Source organism: Grammomys surdaster, unplaced genomic scaffold, assembly GCF_004785775.1.
Source record: "Grammomys surdaster isolate TR1022 unplaced genomic scaffold, NIH_TR_1.0 196, whole genome shotgun sequence".
Taxonomy (NCBI): Eukaryota; Metazoa; Chordata; class Mammalia; order Rodentia; family Muridae; genus Grammomys; species Grammomys surdaster.
This window is the reverse complement of record NW_021604641.1, coordinates 2,078,966-2,085,267: the sequence shown is the minus strand read 5'-3', so window position 1 is coordinate 2,085,267 and position 6,302 is coordinate 2,078,966. Positions and strand designations below refer to the sequence as shown.

Here is a 6,302-nt window from a genome sequence, read left to right as displayed (position 1 = left end):
AATTTTCCAATGAATGCATTTGTTCTTAGTCTTTTTTTTTAGGTAGACGATTTCTAATTACTGCCTATATCACAGTGGATGGTAAGGTTTTGTTTAAATTATTTATTTTATCTTTAATTCATTATATCATCACACTTCCAAAGCAGCTACACTACTTATGTGTTGATCAACAATGTATACATTCCCAATCTGTGTTCTTTTCATTATTTTTCTTTTTTATAATATCCAATATCATTGTTTAGATTTTTATTTTCTTTTTATTATATAAAAATATTATTGACAGACAATAGTATTACAATATAATTGGGCCATTTTCACACACTTATCCAGCTTATTTGATATATACTACTCTTTCCTACCCTCATAACTTTGTGTTATTTTTATTGTAAGTCTATTTATTCCTATTTGGTTTGCCCATATATTCTTGAATATGTGACTTTTTTTCTGGAATGTGCTCAACCTATTTATGGTTACACATTTAAAAGAATTGACTTCCCCTTTCCCAGCACCTACCAACTCTCATGAAGTCCTTGACTATAGATAGGAATTCATATTCTACTCCCAAATCCATGGTACAATTTGGTCTGTCTTGAATTTGCATACATCTTCCTCATGCTGTCATACTTGCTGTGAATTGATTTGTATGAGAGATATTAATCTATGAGTATAAAATAAATCATTAGGAATCATAAAACTTGTTCAATTTAGCCAAATACGAGAAGAATGTTTTCCATAGTTCCCATTATTAGGCTATAAACAGGTTCTTGATTCAACAATCTTGTCAAGAATGTGTTTATACCAATGGAATTAGATTTAAGTCCAGTCAGAAAGTGGTTGGTTGTTCTCATGATATTCATGTCACTATTGATCAGTGGGCATATCTCCTGATGACTTTTCTCCTCTGTAGCAAAGCACAGGACCTTCTGCATAAAGCAAGTTAGTCTGTGGTATAAAGTTTTCAGATAATATTTTATTTTACCCTAGTATTCATGTGGTATCTTAGACAATAATGACTTATTGTCATGTTCTGCATTCTGAAAGGTAACCAAAAGCATAGGCAATAGCTTGTAATGTTTAGAGGTGTATAAGATTACCTCATTGGTCACAGAAAATACAAATAAAAATGAAATAAAATATTTTTAAAAATTTACCATTCATTGGAATTCTCCTATCAAAAAAAAGACCAAATGCATACATTGGAGAATTAAATCATACTTCCATAGGTGAACATCAATACTCCTCAAAATATAAGATAGAAAGTGAAGGAACATTTCCACATTCCTTTTTTGAAGCCTGTATTTCCTGATATTAGACAAGAAGACCCACTTCACATAAAAATTGTATCTCAAAATCTCAGATGAACATGGAGACAAAGATTCTCAATTAATTATTCCCCAAATACATTAAAACATCAAAGAGTATGTCCTCCACTATCATGCTGGCTTCATCCCAGACGTGCAGGCATGGCTCAATGTATGGTAATCCATAAATAAATCCACCATATAAAATGACTGAAATACCAAAATCACGTGATTATCTGATTAGATACAGTAAGACCACAGTGATCATCTAGATAAATAGTAATTACTATTTTAAAATTTTTGGTTGTCTTATGAATAGCCATGGTAGAATTTCTTCATATATTTCTTGGCTAATTATATCTCATCTTTTTACAAATTATGTTTTATTGATCATTTTATTGCCAATTGGATTATATTATCATTTAAATCTGAAATGTATCCTACAGGCTTGCATTTAGAATACTTGTTCCCCAAATGGTGGCACTATTTTAGAAGACTATAAGACCTTTTAGGAATGTGCCAGGTTAGAATTGCATTAGTAGAAATTTGCACTTAGAAGTTATACTATTCTTTTGCTCTTGAACACTTTTTCTGGACATTACCAATGTCAAAGTCTTCAACAACATGCTTTCACTGCAGTGTACTAAGGTAGTCTTTTAGTTTTTCTGTGCTGTGAATTTATAAGTCCTTTTTGACCATGATTCAAGATATATTAGTATTGGGAATAGAAAAATTACTCAGCAGTAAAGAGTACATATTACTCTGGTAACAGAGCTAAATTTAGTTTCCCAAACTCATGTTTGGAAGCCAAAAACTATCGTTAATTTCACATCCAGAATTATCAATGCATCTGTCATGCATGGAGAGGTATATAATGTACATATCGTCCCCTTTCATTTACACACATACATAAAAAAATATATGCATAGATGTATATAATTTCTTACCTAAAGTTGCTCTTATCAGTTATTTTTACAGCAACAGAAGTTATTAATACATAAAATTCACAGTAACACCAGAAAGTAGCGACATTGTTATAAATACACCACACTGTCATACTCTTAGGTCTTTGGAATTGGTTTATAAGGAGAATTTGAAAAAGATTGGAGATACAAGCTTAGAGAAGCTCTACAATACCATAAAGCTAGTTTTGTGAAAAATTCTGGTAGAAGTTCTGAAATCCAGAATATTGGATAGGTAAATGAGGTTTTAGATAGGAGCAAGAACTCCATTCCCACTTTGGATACAAAACTACCCATGCCCTTAACATTGCAACACTATACAGTTCTCTACAAATGATTAAGCTGCATCTTCAAATGGAAGTGATCTAAAGGCTAAAGGGTAGAGGTTGGACATATGCAGAGAAGGGGTGTGTGTGTCTGTGTGTGTGTCTGTGTGTGTGTCTGTGTGTGTGTCTGTCTGTATGTATATATACACATACTCATACACATACCTATATACATATACATGTATACAAGGAACTGTGTTTAATTCTAAGCTGCCTAGCAGTCAAACACCAGCTAACTGGTGCCTAGTCCTTGCACTATTTGGCATTAGAACTTAACATCCATACTGTCCTTGTTTTCCAGGCAGGACTTCAGGATCATAGGGGCTTTCATCAAGATATTAGAGAGAAGCCTATGCAGCAAGATAATGTGTAGCATGCATGAAAGACACAGTGTAAAACCTAAACCAAAGTAAAGGGTCCAGGAATCTATAGAAACTGGGAAAAGAAAATACCTCATAAGAAAAGATACATGTGTGGTTGAGCTGACCTGAGAAAGATGCTTTCTTATTTGAAAATGTTCAAGTAATATCTTGGGGACTTTCAAAGCCTATTGAACTCAGATGATCCTATCATTTATCATATGGTGCTAAGCATGAAGCTGCAGGACTTATATTTCCATTACTGTCTTTTGATGATGCTTTGGTACAATTTCCGCTAGAGCATGTGAGCTCTCCTGCCAAATCAATATCAGCCTTGCAGTCTTCACATCCAATAACAAAGCAGTCATTTAATACCAATACATTTTAACCACTAGGGCACCAGTGGCACAGCTTGCCTAGCAGTTCAAAATTGTCTTATTCTTTGTACTAACTTTGAAAAGCCTACTTAATTTTCTTCTCCAGCACATTACCTGTGAAGGCAAACCAGTAGGGTTGAAGTTTCTAGTTTACTGCATTGATGTTTCCACCTTGTTCTCAAAATCGATGGTGTCTTCAGCAATACAGCTTTATTATCTAGTTCTGGTAGGAAATTCAGAGTATTGGCATAATCTATGTTGTTTTGGTGACCTCTATCTGTTTTCTAGCTAACGATTTATAGGAAGGTAACCCACACTTGTTACTAGAAGTTTTTCAAAAGTTATGTTTAGTTGATGCAGTATTATGAGTTTGCATAGGATATCTCCACTCAAACTCTTTTTAAAATTGTGTTTGTACACTATCAAAACTACACAGAACATTACTACAAAAAATCTACACAGTAGGTATTTTTGTATAATTTTCTATATATTGCTTAGTTTTTGCTGAATATCCACTCAACTTTTCACTTTTTCACTATATCTTTCACATACCTGTTTAAACCATTCCTCCTTAGTATTCTCTCCCTTTACTTCACATGTGTTTGCCTCTCCTAAATTTTCCTTCCTAAATTATTGAACATTTCTTGATTCCTAGACTCTACAAATACTCATTCCAACTTAAACAGACAAGTTTTAAAACTTGGAAATTAAGCTCTGTAGCTAAGAGAGGACATATGATACCTATCATTCTGGATTCTGGTTATTACATTCTCTATATTTTTAAATTATATCCATTTCTATTCAATAATTTTTTTCATACAATATGTGGTATGTTTGTATGTGTTTGTATGTGTGTATGTATGTGGTATATGTGTGTCACATTTTTTGTATGTTTACCCATTAATAGATATGGAAGCCTTTGTTATAATATTTGTTTCTTTGATAAAGTTTGAAAATAAAACATATTTCAGTGTAAGAAATAATATTTTGAATGATAAACAAGGATTTCCTCCCTTTCAGGGCTATCTCTGGGCATCTGTCTCAGAATTACTACCACCACCTCAGCTCTGGCAGGCTCCTCTGTATCTCCTGGCCACCCCTTACCTTGTCTGAAGGGTTTTCAGTGGTGGCTACATCCTACATGGAAGTTTATTTCTCCTACTACTACTCTCTATCAGCAGGTGCTCAAGATACTGGGGTGGACACGGCCTGTCAGCACATTTTCTGTAGAAAATGATTCTTGACTTCAATGAGAAAAAGTTGAATACATTGTTCCCTATTTTGTGGAAGTGAGATTGGAAGAGAAAGAGCATGTCTGGAAAAGGCCTTAGATCATGAGGAAGGTTTTTTTTTGAACCTTCAGATGCTGTTCAAGAAAGATTTAAATTTTATCACATGACACATCACAAATCTTGTAAGAAGTAACAGGATGAATGTGATGTTTCTTCTGTCATTTCAAACATTAAGATTTCTCAAGATTCAGTAAGGAGCAGTAATAGGAATGAAACATCTTCATGTGACATAACACAGAAACTTATCAAGTGGATATGAGGTCTCTGGCCGTTCTACCTTTAAGTGTCCCTGATGTTAAGAATCAAGTATCTCCAGACAACTTTTATTGGATTACTTTACTAGTAACCAACTATTTCAGATAGTCCCTGAAAATCTTGAGCTAAGGTGAGGAAACACATTATCAAACTGCTGTGGAAGAGTCTTTTTCAAGCAAACATATGATGCATATATACATCTCTGCATCTTGCTACTTACAAGTGCTATCTTTAAGGAGAAGTCATGAAATCACCATTTCAGTAATTTCCTGTACAAATTAATAAATATAATTCAGTCTACTGTATTAGGTATTTAGTTAAAAATGAAGGTGGGTCTCCATAAACAAAACTAATGAAGAGCAGAAATATGTGGTCTGGAAAATATTGTGGTTGTGGGTTCTCCTTCAAGGTTCATGAAGTGTAAGCCAAAGGCAGTTGGCTAATTTTTATTACCAGTCATCATTTACTGTTTGATGAACAGGGCTTATTAGAGAGATTTTAATTACCACCAAAGTATGCATGCTAAGATTTCATCCTTAGTGTTACCAGACTGTGCTGGTGTGGTGGTTCACAGATATTATATCTGGGAAGGATAGTTGGTTGATTCCTCTCTAATGGAAGCTTGCATAGTACCTACTGATGACATGAAAGCTACCCCTCAAAGAGGAGACTTAAATGTCAAATGTAGCCCAGCTTCTATTGGTCCTGGCTCTAAAATACATGGTGTCTTTAATAATCGGAACTTAACTTCAATCTCTGTGAGGCAAGAAATGACAAGAATAATAACTCGTAATACTTAGTGAGTCTCTTGAACAACACTGACAACTCAAAAGGGAGTTCCTCATGTACTGTTAGCCCAGATGGGAAGATTTTATTTAGACTCTATATGTGTATCGCATTACATGTAGATGAATAATAATATATAATAATATGCCTCCTTATGATTCTTTTCAGACATTATTACAGCCACTTTATCTTCCTTCTATATTTATACTCCTTCCTGCTTCATAATCAAAACACCCCACCTTCCCATTTCTCTATTAAAATAACCTGTACTCTGCTGTTTTCTTCTTTATTCCTCTCTCCTAGAACAAGGTCCCCTTTTACTTGTCTGTTTTTTTTACAATTCCACCAGCATATTCATTCACAAGTGAAGATTGTGAGGCAAGAATCACAGATGAGAGTGGTTGTGACCTTTGTCTTCGGTGTCTTGGTTACCCTTCTCACTCAATATGATCTTTCCTAGTTCCATTCATTTACCTGTAAATTTCAGGATTTTATTTTTTTATATAGTTGAAAATACTTTGTAGTATGTATGTACCACTTTTTCATTATCTATTTATCATTTAAAGAGTATTTAGGTTGTTTCTGTTTCTTAATTAGTGTGACAATAGCAGCAATGAACAGCACATAGTAAGTATTTCTTTGGA

General features: G+C 33.9%; 1 pseudogene; it reads left to right on the top strand.

Moving 5' to 3' along the window:
- Window positions 1–4,466: 4,466 nt before the first annotated feature.
- On the top strand, window positions 4,467–5,154 carry LOC114623288 (annotated as a pseudogene).
- Window positions 5,155–6,302: the final 1,148 nt, after the last annotated feature.